The sequence below is a fragment of the Coptis chinensis genome, chromosome 5 (assembly GCF_015680905.1).
Source record: "Coptis chinensis isolate HL-2020 chromosome 5, ASM1568090v1, whole genome shotgun sequence".
NCBI classification, from domain to species: domain Eukaryota; kingdom Viridiplantae; phylum Streptophyta; class Magnoliopsida; order Ranunculales; family Ranunculaceae; genus Coptis; species Coptis chinensis.
In genome coordinates this window covers 71,085,441-71,099,283 of record NC_141460.1, presented here as the reverse complement: position 1 = coordinate 71,099,283, position 13,843 = coordinate 71,085,441, and positions in this window count along the sequence as shown.

The following is a 13,843-nucleotide window of genomic DNA, read 5'->3' as shown; positions in this document are numbered from 1 at the left end:
CGGGGAGGCGTCGACCGATGTCACCGACCTTGTCCTTGCCTTAGACATTCCGACCAATCCACCGGGTCAGAAGCTACCGTTGGTCCTCGTATAAAGCCCCGGGCGCACAAATGGGAGTTTGATTGTAGTTCCCATTGATGACAAGAATTTTCATCAACGGCTCAACCCCATCAAACCGGGATCCTCAGATACGGGATCCGTGATTGATTCTAGGCGAATGCCTAGAATCTCAGCCAACCACCAAAGTCAACTCCTCCTCTTCTTCCTCACCAACACAAAAATCTTACTCCCTCCAACTCCCCGTGTTGTAACCGCCCCAACCAAGTCTTCATGGTAGAAGTCTTCGGGTCGAAAATACCGTAGACTATTCCAGCCTTTACTAGCCATTTCGTCCACCGAAAAACGGCCGAAATGGCTCGGGCAGCGAAAATCTGCCCCCAGATAATACCGGCTGAGCCATTTAGAGTTTGAAATGTCGGTTTGGGGTTTTTAGAGGTGTGGTAGTTGGTGGTTTTAACTTGACCGACCTAAAGAAAAGTGGTGGTGGTGGCGCGGCAAAGACCAAAAAAAAAAATTTTTAAATTTCGTGGTTTTGATAATAGAAAATCGTGGTGGTAGTGATGGTTGGTGTTTTGAAGTCCATTTCGAGTTTGATTTGATTTTTTGCGGGTTGTTTGTATTTTCTTTTTATTTTGATTTTCTTTTTAGGTTTGGAGCTTGGTAATGGCGCAATGGAAGATGAAACGATGAACCGGTCGTGAGAATGTAAGAGCCGAGCCGCTCCATGGGCTGGTGGGCGAAGTTGGGCCCGCCCAAAATCAAAATTTTCGATTTTTCGATTTTTTTTTGTGAATTTCAAATCAAAATTCCCGCCTATTACGGGTCCGATTTTTTGCGAATGAGATATGGAAATGATCAGGAGAGAATTTCCTATCCAATGATCCATAAAACACTCTATTCTGACTTTAGATGACATACGTGATAGTGGAAAACGCCTCGAAATGCGCGGCATGACGAAGTTATGCGAAACGAATGAAATCTAAATTAATAGATTATGTCAATCCAATCGTAATACAATAAAACGCCTAAGCAACTCTAATGGGACATAAAACATTTTAGTATCGAACATTTAACATCTTTACCCCCAAACAAATTTTTACAACGGCTTTAGAAAATTTGTTTTTAGCAAACCGGTCTTTTAAAGTCGATTCCCGAGACTTCATAGATTACTATGTTTTTTTTTTTTTTTTTTATTTTAGTTTTAGAAGGAAAACAATAAGCAATAAAGACATAATTCACACCATAGAGAAACATGACTCAAAAAATCCTTAAAAACATGCAAGAGTGGAAAACGGAACTATGTGAACCGTGGACTTAGATCCCAGATTTACAGCCACACACTCCATAGGAGGGCCCGCTACCTTTTAATGGTGCACTCACCAATATATTGAATGAGAGGAAATGCACCAACACAGAAATTTGAGTCGCTTATAGTCGATACTCAAGACTTTATCTAAAACATATGTATGAACATGCAGGGCTGATCATATATCAACAACCTAAATAGTCAGGATCATTCCATAAATAAATATCGAGGAAACATATCCAAACACAATGAAACACCAAGATTTCTACCTACACTTCTAGTGGAATCCAAACGGTCGGATAACCCTATTGTGGTAACCTATCATGCACCTTTTTTTCATTTTGAATGAGTGGGTGTTCTAGTAAATAAGTGTGGAAAAGTGAATGGTCATGGAGAATATGGTAGATATGGATAAGTTCTAGAAAGACAGCTTTGTACACAATGAGGATGTGGTTTTAGCAATCAACTCATTCATTGTGTGTGGACCGCCCTAATTTTGAAATGAAGGTGTCAAATAGTTTGTCCTTCCTCAAGCATCCGCTTGCTGGGAGGATTTAAAAAATTATGAAGCACGTGAGAAACAACAGATCGAAAAAACTCGGGTTCCTTTGAAAGGGTGGAAGGAGGGGAATCGAGGTGGATGTTGTGCTAGTTAGTTCTTGATAGGGTGAATTGTCACCTACCAAGAAACTCATCAAATTCCTCATCTAGATTGGTCATATCCACATTACTATGGTAGTCCTCTACATCTTTGAGAAAGTCATCTATCCCATCCCTCGCCAATAACATGTGTATCGACTAGTGTAGGAAAGAAAATATTGAGTCCCACTTTCCAAAGGAAAGAATTTTGGGGCATATGACTATCGTGAACGTGTTTGTTGAAATAATCTCGAAAGCAAAGCTCTCGATCATGCTAACCTCTCCATCCATAGATCGAATCGGGTAACCGTGTGTCCTTGTTTTAAAAACATTGACTTCAAAAGAAGATGGCCAAAAGATACGGACATTGAACCATCACGCAATTAATGAGCGATTGGCAAATGCCAAGAAAGGACGCCTCTAAAATGATCGGGACAGAGTCGCTAGCTTAATCGGACGAGGACTACAAAATCAGCCGATAGGTAGAAACTCCGACTTTTACAAGCACATTTTCGACTACACCCTTTAGGGTACTTAATAGACCGATCGCCTAATTGCAACGCCATTTTAGTGGTTGCATTTTGTCTAGACCTATTTGTCTATACAAATAAAATGGGAGTAAGTTAACACTAGCCCCCCGTCTAATAATAACGGTCGTCGATAGAATCTCCTAAGGTGCATTGTACAAAGAGGATCTACTGTGGTCCTTTGTAACTTAACAATCCCATTATGTTCGATAAGGTTGGGAATTGTTCCTTCGTTAAAAAGCGCCTTTTTGGTATATTTGTCTTTACTTAGTAGTACACAATTCCTTAAGAAACTTAGCATGATGTGGTAGCTTTTTAATAGCTTCGAGGAAGGGAAGGTTTATAGTTAGATTCTTAAAACATCCCTAATCTCCTCATAATTTGTATCCTTAGTTAACATGGCTAATTTTTGTGGAAACGGTGGTTTCGGCTCATATTTAGCAAATTGTATCACCCTCGATGTTTTACCGTGAAGCTTTATGTTTTTTCAGGTTGTGAAACCGGTACCTCTACAAAGGTAGGCTCTTCAGTTTCTATTTCAAGATTCTAGTAATATAGCAGTGTAGGGTTCGGTGGGGTAACTATAGGCATAGTTACTTTTAGTTATCAACCACTCGCCGTAATCCAGAGTGGTGATGGCATTTATCTCACCTACATTTTCAAATTCATTACTAGTATTATCCGCTACCTCAAAAGCGTCGGTTTGTTGTTTTAGGATTAGGTATCATGCACATTCGAAACACACCTTTGGTTTTGGGCTTTATCTTGAGCCAACCGTTGGGTTAAATTAGTTACGGATTGTAGAAGCCGTTGGTTGATTGAGCCATTGTTTGAAAAAGTTTTGGCTCACTTGTATAAAGGTGTCAAGACGATCCGGTTGTGTGGGTGTAGTGGGTCACGGGTGGTGTTATCGAACTATTTCCCTTGAATTATTTATCAGCGGGATTTTGATAGTTATTATTTAACCTAACGATACCTCTATTAGCATTATAATTATTATAATTACCTTGACCTTGTGCTTGACCTTTGTCGAGGTTGCACTTGGTTGTTATAATTATTAAAATTACCCCGACTCGCCCTTGTCGAGCGGGCTTGGTTAAAGCTTCTATGAGCCTAACATATTGATTATTGTACCCTCGAGGTGTGACGCTTTGGTTATTTCTCCAACCGGCTCGATTTTGTCTCCAAGCGGGCGCTAGTTCACTATTAATGGAACAAGCCCGCTCATAGGCTATAGGACGCTGGGATTCGGATGCTCGTGACTCCAAATGTAAACTACATGGATTTGAATTTACATTCATAACGGGATTGGCTTTTGTTGTACGTAAATGGCATCTACCTTTTTTGTGAGGGATTCAATTAGAGTTTTAAGCTCGATCCGATTTAACCTCAAACATACTAGTAGCCTTAATCGGAAGAAGAACTAGCGAGCGGAGTAATCGCCACTACCCCCAATTATTATTACTTTTAGTTTGGTCCCTCTAAAATTTATAAGCCTCCGAGGCTCCTTTGTTTAAGAAACTACCCCCATTCATTATGTCAAGGACTTCTTTATGGTGATGTTGAAGTTCTTTGAAAAAGGCAATAACTAACGGTCTCTTCGCTAAGCTATGATGACACTCTATAAGCAGATCGGTGAAACGATTCCAAGCCTCCAAAATGTTTCATGAGGATTTTGTCGAAAGAAATGAATCTTGGAAAGCATCTCATCCGCCTTTTAGGTGGGTAAAAATGTTCCATAAACAAATTGAACAAGTTTAGCCCACGAAATCCACGCATTAGCGCCAAGGGCGCTTAACCAAGACGCCTTTATCGGCTAAGGTGAAAGGGAATACCCTTAATTTAATTTGTTCAACCAACCGTAGGATGGTGGAATGTTGTTAGACTTGTTCAATCCCACGATATAGGTAAGGTTTTTCATGGTCTAAACCATGAAAAACGGTAACAAATTAAAAATATTTGAGGGATTCTCAAATCCCCTGGCGGGTTTGCTAGAACGATGCAAGATTTTGGGCTATCGCCAAGGCTTTGTAGAAGTCCGAGAGGAGTCTCTTTTCTTCCCATTATATCGTATGGGCGTGTGGAATAGTAGCTTTAGAGGTGTAAAGTGGGTATACTAGATAGACTTGATTGTTGATGTTGTTTGCATTTACGCTCGCGTGTTTTTGTACCACTGCATCTTTAATCTCATGCAAGACTAAGTCGAAGCTTAACTACACATGCAACACTCCAAACAATTTCGATATACTAGTATAAACCTCTAACAGAGATGCGAGGTGTGGAAGAAAGGAATACCTGATTGCTGGCCCCTTCGCTTTATGAATACCGCCTTTTACCAGCTGTTCGTTTATAAGAGAATAGAACACTGAAAAACTTGACAACCTCGAAGTTCAAATCAAACCGCGGAAATCGAAATTCGAAGAAGCTGGCGCTTTATCTCTGCAGCGCTGGCGCCATCCAAGGCAAAGTCGAGGTCCCAGAAGATAGCGCTGGTCGCTTTCTTTTGGGCGCCAAACTGGTATAAACGAAGTCCAAGAAGATAGCGCGGGTCGATTCTTTGCGCGTCGCGCAGCGCTAAAACGAAGTCCAAAGATAGCCCGCTTGGGCGCTTAAAGCGCCTCGCTTTTCTCGATTTTTCCAAAATCAAACGCAAACCAAACTATGAATCAAACAAAATCAAAGCGGTGGGAGAAATGGGACTTAAAATTACTAATTCTATTATGAAAACAATGATAAAGTGCAACTAAGATAAGTAGCCTTTATTTGATAAACGTAAAATGAATAGTACCTACGAAATGAACTATGAATCCACAACGAAGTAAACTAAACTTTTTACTTAATGCATTTGTTTATCAAAGATTTATTTCTACTCTCAACCAATCGAGATATAGTGGAGTAGATAAGTTCGCTCCAATTCTAGTTTCCTAGCATGGATGTTTTCTAATCTAACTAGTCGCTTTTAAGTCTATGAGAGTTTTACGGCGGAAATTATACTCACGATGCAACTACCCACAAGATGCAAACTAGTCGCTTATCACCAATCCAAGGAATGCTACGCTGATTCTATGATATAAGGAGTTGAGGGGATTGATTCCACCTTAACTCAACTTAATCCACTAACGATTTAATCGTCAGAATCCGAATTGAATCGCTTCGCAACAATTGGTTATTCCTAATCCCTAATTATACATGGCATTTCTACCAATTTATAACTAGCATGTGAACAATTAAACCCATTCTCATGGTGAACTAATCATTTCTAGAGTGGAATAGAAAAATACCTATTTACGACTTTACGATAATCGAATCAAGCTTTCATCAAGGCTTCACAACCCCCTCTAATGGAGGTTTAGCCTGAATCATTCGCAATCATTTCCATTTATATTAAAACTAAACATAATATAAAAGCATTGAAATTTATTTAATTAAACAATAATGAAATCTAATTTAATGACTAAATTGAACTAAGGACATGAATTGAAATTAGATCTAGAATTGAAATTGACAAAAATCGAAATGGATAAAGAATACTACTTTATTTATCTAATCAAATGAAGAACAAGATTCAAAGGTTTAATCTAAAATGAATTGAAATGAAACTTAAACTTAATTAATCTAATAAAACTAGATCTAGAATTAAGGTTTAATGGAGTGCTAACTAATCTAATTTATTTTCTAACCTAACTATTACCTATCTACCATTAACAAAGACTTAAGCTTTTGTTCTTATACATTCAGATCCAAAATTCGTGCATGGGCTTGAGCCATGGTTTGGGCCAGAGAATCGTGCCCAAAACCCAATTCTTTTCAAATTCAAAAGGCCTCTTCAGCTGCAGTTGACTTCCCACAGACTTTTTCGTCCACTTCTTGCTCCTCTGATTGGTCAAGGCTTGGACCATTGCAAAGCTCTTCCGGTCGGCCTGGCCGTTTTGACATAAGGTATGCCCAATTCGGTGGTCCGAGTCCAAAGATACGCTTTCGAAGTTCTCAATGACTTTTGCCCTTTATCTCGCTAAAAGTGGTACATTCTCGCATTATAATGGACTTTGAAGCCCTAAATGCATAAAAACGCCAGAATCGTCTTGTATCTCAGCGGGCATAAGTAAGTCCAAGAACAAATGCTACAGGCACCCTACAGTAATCTCCATCGTTCATTGGTCAATGTTGATGGAGAACAATTGTTCTCCATCCTGCCTCTTCAAAGAAAATGCAGCTATTATAAAAATAAGATGTTTGCCGGAGAATAAAGTTCAGCCGGTCTTACCATAAGAGGTTCCTTAGCCAACATATGTGATCACCTTCACAAACCAAGCACCGAGAAGTGCTTTGGAACAAATCCAGCATCGTTCGGTGATCAATATTGAGATATCATCTCTAAATTACGCTTTGAATACCGCGAATGATTCGGATACTACACGCTTAAAAACCGAAAATTTCTTGGTCCAGGAGAAGTCGTGGAGCGGCCATTAACTTATGCCGCGCCGCTTTGTATTTCTGATTTCCAAGAATTTAGCGCTGGTCGCCAAAATACAAGGCGCCAAGGCCGACCAAATTTTTCGATAGAATTTTAGTATGCTCAACTGCCAACTAGCGGCCCGAAGGCGCAGAATTGCGAAATGAAGTCCTAACGCGGGGAATCGCTGGTTTGAAGGGTGAGTGACGGAGTTTAGGTGTAAAGTGAAATTGAGGATAGATTGTATCAAGTTTATATGCTTAAAGTTGCTAGAATGGATCGGAAAGTTGCCAAAACTAATTTGGCAGTTCCGAAATCCTAAAATTTCCAAACTCGAAAACGAAACAACTCATCTCCCGATTCTAATTCAAACCCAAGATCTCTTATTTGGATTTTATGACTGAATGTACCTATTTAATCTAGATTTCATCCTACAATGATTCTCAATCACGATATGCCTAAACTTCCATATATTTTCACCTTACTTCTATAAGAATTTAACACTAGGGTTTTTATAAAAAATACTTTGAAATAATCAAACCACCCCCAAACAAGTTTGGAAGGTGTGGTCAATATGAAATAAGCACACAATATGAAAATAAACCCCTTGTATTATAATTTCATTCGAGTATTACTACAAAATTCAAATTCATCAAATAAAAGTTACATTACAATAAAGACAACAAAAGTAAATAAAACAACAACTACTAAAACATAAATAAGGGACTATCACTCCTCATCCTCTCTAAACACCTCGCCATTTGGTGGCGAGGGCCTCGAACTTTCAGTGGTCCGTCCCGTAAATCCGAAGGAAGCAGTTAGCCGTCCTTCGCCGACGACATTTCATGCCCTAGTAGTGTTGTGTCCCCGTGAGGCAGAGTCCAGATGAGGTGGGAAGCCGTTAGCATCTCTACTTTCTAAACCGACGGGCTTCCATCTCGGCCCTAGCACGCTCCCATCTCTCATCCTCCTCGGGTGCGAGCTCGAAGTTGTTGTGGTGAATGGTGGTCTGTCGAGTCCGAGAGGTCCGCATGCAGAGAGTGTTGAGTGAACGATGCCCCTATGTAGCATAGTCATATTTCAAGATCAGACCAACACCTCCGGAAGGCATCCGTATCAAAAGCGGTGCCATCCTCCTCATCCTCCTCCGACTCATCCTCATCTACCCTCTCCTCGTCCTCCCCTCCTGTTCCCTATCCCGGGCAATTTCGGACTTATTGGACACCTCCCTATAGATACGCGGGTTCCGCGGTGGTAATGTAAATCCTCCTCGCTTCGGAGTTACCTTCATCTTCAACATGATCTTAGTGATAAGCAATGTGAAAGAGGTGCCAACGAATCGTCCGATCCTCCCCGATTATGTTGAGCAAAACTCCGGATACAGAAATCGACTTCAGCCCCTCGAGTATCCATAGACGTGGAGGCAGAGTCGACCGATGTCACCGACCTTGTCCTTGCCCTGGGACATTCCGGACCAATCCACGGGTTCGTAGCCGTTGGTTGGTCCTCGAGAAGTTCTCGGCGCATAACAATGGGGAGTTTGGATTGTAGCTCCCATTGATGGCGAACGCTTCCATCAACGCTCAACCCCATCAAACCGGGATCCCAGATACGGCACATCAGATTGATTCTAGGCGGAATGCCTAGAATCTCGAATCTCAACCAACCGTCAACTCCCTCCTCTTCTTCCTCACCAACACAAAATCTTACTCCCCTCCAACTCCGGGGTGTTGTAGAACCGTCGACCAAGTCTTCATGGTAGAAGTCTTCGTCGAAAATTACCGTAGACTATTCCAGTCTCATTACTAGCCATTTCGTCAACCGTGAAAGCGCGCGAAATGGTCGGCGGTGAAAATCTGCTCGGTATAATACGGATTGAGCCATTTAGAGTTTGATTACACGGTTTGGGGTTTGTGAGGGTGTGGTAGTGGTGGTTTAACTTGACCGACCTAAAGAAAAGTGGTGGTGGCGCTGTGGCGGCAGCGCAAATTTTTTTTTAAATTTCCGTGGTTTTGATAATAGAAACGGTGGGTGGTAGTGATGGTTGGTGTTTTGAAGTCGATTTGGTTTGGATTTGATTTTGGCGTGGGTTGTTTGTATTTTCTTTTTATTTTGATTTTCTTTTAGGTTTGGAGCTTGGTAATGGCGTTAATGGAAGATGAAACGATGAACTGGTCGGAGAATGTAAGAGCGAGCGGCGCTTCCATGGGCTGGTGGGCTGAAGTTGGAGCCCCAAGCCCAAAATCAAAATTTTCGATTTTTCGATTTTTTTTAATTTCAAATCAAAATTCCCGCCGTTACCGGGTCCGATTTTTTATGAATGAGATATGGAAATGATCAGAGAGAATTTCCTATCCAATGATCCATAAAACACTCTATTCTGACTTTAGATGACATACGCGGATAGTGGAAAACGCCGAAATGCGTGCATGACGTAAGTTGCGCAAACGAATGAAATCTAAATTAATAGATTATGTCGATCCGAATCGTAATACAATAAAACGGCCTAAGCAACTCTAATGGGACATAAAACATTTTAGTACGGAACATTTAACACTTGAATTCCCCAAACAAATTTTTACAATGAAGCTTAGAAAATTTGTTTTTAGCAACCGGTCTTTTAAAGTCGATTCCCGAGACTTCATAGATTACTATGTTTATTTTTTTTTTATTTTAGTTTTAGAAGGAAAACAATAAGCAATAAAGACATAATTCACACCATAGAGAAACATGACTCAAAAATCCGAGAAAAACATGCAAGAGTGGAAAACGTGAACTATGTGAACCGTGGACTTAGGATCCGTACTTATGACCACACACCCATAGGGAGGGCCCGGTTACCTTAATGGTGCACTCACCAATATATTGGAATGAGAGGAAATGCACCAACACAGAAATTTGAGTCGCGTTTATAGTCGATACTCAAGACTTTATCTAAAAACATATGTATGAACATGCAGTTGATCATATATCAACAACCTAAATAGTTGTGGATCATTCCATAAATAAATATCGAGGAAACATATCCAAACACAATGAAACACCAAGATTTCCTACCACAATTTCTTAGTGGAATCCAAACTAAGTCGGATAACCCTATTGTGTAACCTATCATGCACCTTCTTTTCATTTTTGAATGAGTGGGTGTTCTAGTAAATAAGTGTGGGAAAGTGAATGGTTGTGGAGAATATGGTAGATATGGATAAGTTCTAGAAAAAGACAAATTTTGTACACAATGAGGATGTGGTTTTAGCAACCTAACTCATTCATTGTGTGTAGTGGACCGGCCTCAATCACCTCTGAAAATGAAGGTGTCAAATAGGTTGTCCTTCCAAGTATCCGCTTTGCTAGGAGGATTTAAAAAATTATGAAGCACGGAGAAACAACAGGATCGAAAGTGCAAACTCGGGGTTCCTTTGAAAGGGTGGAAGGAGGGAATCGAGGTGGATGTTGTGCTAGTTAGTTCTTGATAGGTGAATTGTCACCTACCAAGAAACTCATCAAATTCCTCATCTAGATTGGTCATATCCACATTACTATGGTAGTCCTCTACATCTTTGAGAAAGTCATCTATCCCATCCTCGCCAATAACATGTGTATCGACTAGTGTAGAAAGAAAATATCGAGTCCGACTTTCCAAAGGAAAGAATTTGGGCATATGACTATCGTGGAACGTGTTGTTGAAATAATCTCGAAAGCAAAGCTCTCGATCATGCTAACCTCTCCATCCATAGATCGAATCGGGTAACCGTGGTCCTTGTTTTAAAACATTGACTTCAAAAGAAGATGGCCAAAAGTCATGGACATTGAACCATCACGCAATTAATTGTTTATTGGCGTTGCCAAGAAAGGATTCTAAAATGATCGACAGAGTCGTTAGCGACTTCTCAGATCGAGGACTACAAAATCAGCCGGATAGTAGAAATCCCCGACTTTTACAAAGATTAACATTTTCGACTACACCCTTAGGGTAATTTAATAGACCGATCACCTAATTGCAACGCCATTTTAGTGTGTCAGATTTTGTCTAGACCTATTTGTCTATACAAATAAAATGGGAGTAAGTTAACACTAGCCCCGTGTCTAATAAAGCCGTCGTCAGATAGGAATCTCCTAAGGTGCATTCAGACAAGAGGGATCGACCGTGGTCCTTGTACTTAACAATCCCATTATGTTCAGATAAGGTTGGGAATTGTTCGTTAAAAGGCTGCCTTTGGTATATTTGTCTTTACGCCTAGTAGTACACAATTCCTTAAGAAACTTAGCATGATTGGGTAGCTTTTAATAGCTTCGGAGGAAGGAAGGTTTATAGTTAGATTCTTAAAAACATCCCTAATCTCCTCATAATTTGTATCCTTAGTTAACATGGCTAATTTTTGTGGAAACGGTGGTTTCGTCTATATTTAGCAATCAGTATCACCGGATGTTTTACCGTATTGCTTTTGGTTGTGTCAGAACCGGTACCTCTACAAAGTGGTAGCTCTTGGGTTCTATTTCAAAGATCTAGTAATATAAAGGTGTAGGGGGCTCTCGGTGGGGTAACTATAGGCATAGTTACTTTGTTATCAACCACTCGCCGGAATCCGGAGAGTGGTGATGGCATTTATCTCACCTACATTTTCAAATTCATTACTAGTATTATCCGTTACCTCAAAGGTCGTGGTTTGTTGTTTTAGGATTAGGTATTATGTTATTCGAAACACACCTTTGGTTTGGGCTTTATCTTGAGCCAACCGTTGGGTTAAATTAGTTACGGACAGAAGCCATTGGTCGATTGAGCCATTGTTTGAAAAAGTTTTGGCTCACTTGTATAAAGGTGTCAAGACGATCCGGTTGTGTGGGTGTAGTGGTCACGGGTGGTGGATCGAACTATTTCCCTGAATTATTTATGGTGGATTTTGATAGTTATTATTTACCGAACGATACCTCTATTAGCATTATAATTATTATAATTACCTTGACCTTGTGCTTGACCTTTGTCGAGGTTGCACTTGGTTGTTATAATTATTAAAATTACCCCTCGACTCGCCCTTGTCGTGAGTGGGGCTTGGTTAAAGCTTTATGAGAGGCCTAACATATTGATTATTAGACCTTGAGGTGTGACTTGTTGGTTATTTCTCCAACCCAAATTGGGATTTTGTCTCCAAGGGTTAGGTTCACTATTAATGGAACAAGCGCCGCTCATAGGCTATAGTGACGATGGGATTCGGATGCTCGGGACTCCAACAGTAAACTACATGGATTTGAATTTACATTCATAACGGGATTGGCTTTGTTGTACGAAATGGCATCTACCTTTTTGTGAGGGATTCAATTTAGAGTTTTAAGCTCGTGATCTGATTTAACCTCAAACATACTAGTAGCTTTAACTGTAGAAGAAGAACTAGCGGAGCGGAGTAATCGCCACTACCCCCAATTATTATTACGCTTTAGTTTGGTCCTCTAAAAATTTATAAGCCTCCGAGGCTCCTTTGTTTAAGAAACTACCCCCATTCATTATGTCAAGGACTTCTTTATGGTGATGTTGAAGTCCTTTGAAAAGGCACTAACTAACGGTCTTTCGCTAAGTTATGATGTGGACACTCTATAAGCAGATCGGTGAACGATTCCAAGCCTCAAAATGTTTCATGAGGATTTTGTCGAAAGAAATGAATCTTGGAAAGCATCTCATCCGTTTTTTAGGGGTGGGTAAAATGTTCCATAAAAAAACTGAACAAGTTTAGCCCACGAAGTCCACGTAATTAGCGCTTTGGGCTTAACCCAAGACGCCTTTATCGGCTAAGGTGAAGGGGAATACCCTTTAATTTAATTTGTTCAACCAACCGTAGGATGGTGGAATGTTGTTAGGACTTGTTCAATCCTACGATTTGGTAAGGTTTTTCATGGTCAAAACCATGAAAAACGGTAACAAATTAAAAATATTTGGAGTGGATTCTCAAATCCTCACCGGGTTTGCTAGAACGATGCAAGATTTGGGGCTATCGCCAAGGCTTTGTAGAAGTCCCGAGAGGAGTCTCTCTTTCTTCCCCATTATATCGTATGGTGTGTGGAATAGTAGCTAGAGGTGTAAAAGGTGTGGTATACTAGATAGACTTGATTGTTGATGTTGTTTGTATTTACGCTCGGTGTTTTTGTAACCACTGCACTTTAATCTCATGCAAGACTAAGTCGAGCTTAACTACACATGCAACACTCCAAACAATTCTCGATATACTAGTATAAACCTCTAACAGAGACGCGAGGTGTGGAAGAAAGGAATACTGACAAGGCCCTGTTTCGCTTTATGAATAAGCGTCTTGGGCACGTTGTTGTTTATAAGAGAATAGAACACCGAAAACTTGACAACTCGAAGTTCAAATCAAACCGTGGAAATCCCGGAAATTGAGAGAAGCTGGCGCATGGCGCTTATCTTGCTGGCAAGCCAAGGCAAAGTCGAGGTCCAGAAGATAGCTGGGTCGCTCTCTTTCGGCGTGGGCCAGTGTATAAACGAAGTCCAAGAAGATAGCTGGTCGCAGCTCTCTTTGATGCAAGCCAAGCGCTTTAAGTCGAAGCTCCAAGAAGATAGCGTCGGTCGCTCTTTTCGCTGGCCATTCGATCGTTTTCTCGAATTTTTCCAAAACTGAAACGGCAACCACAAAGATGAATCAAACAAGGGTGGGTGGGAGAAATGGGACTTAAAATTACTAATTCTATTATAAAAACAATGATAAAGTGCAACTAAGATGGGGCCATTTGATAAACGAAAATGTATAGTCTACCTGAATTAAAATGAACTACTTAATCCACAACGTAAGTAAACTAAACTTTTACTTGATGCTCTTCTTTATCAAAGATTTATTTCTACTCTCAACCAATTGA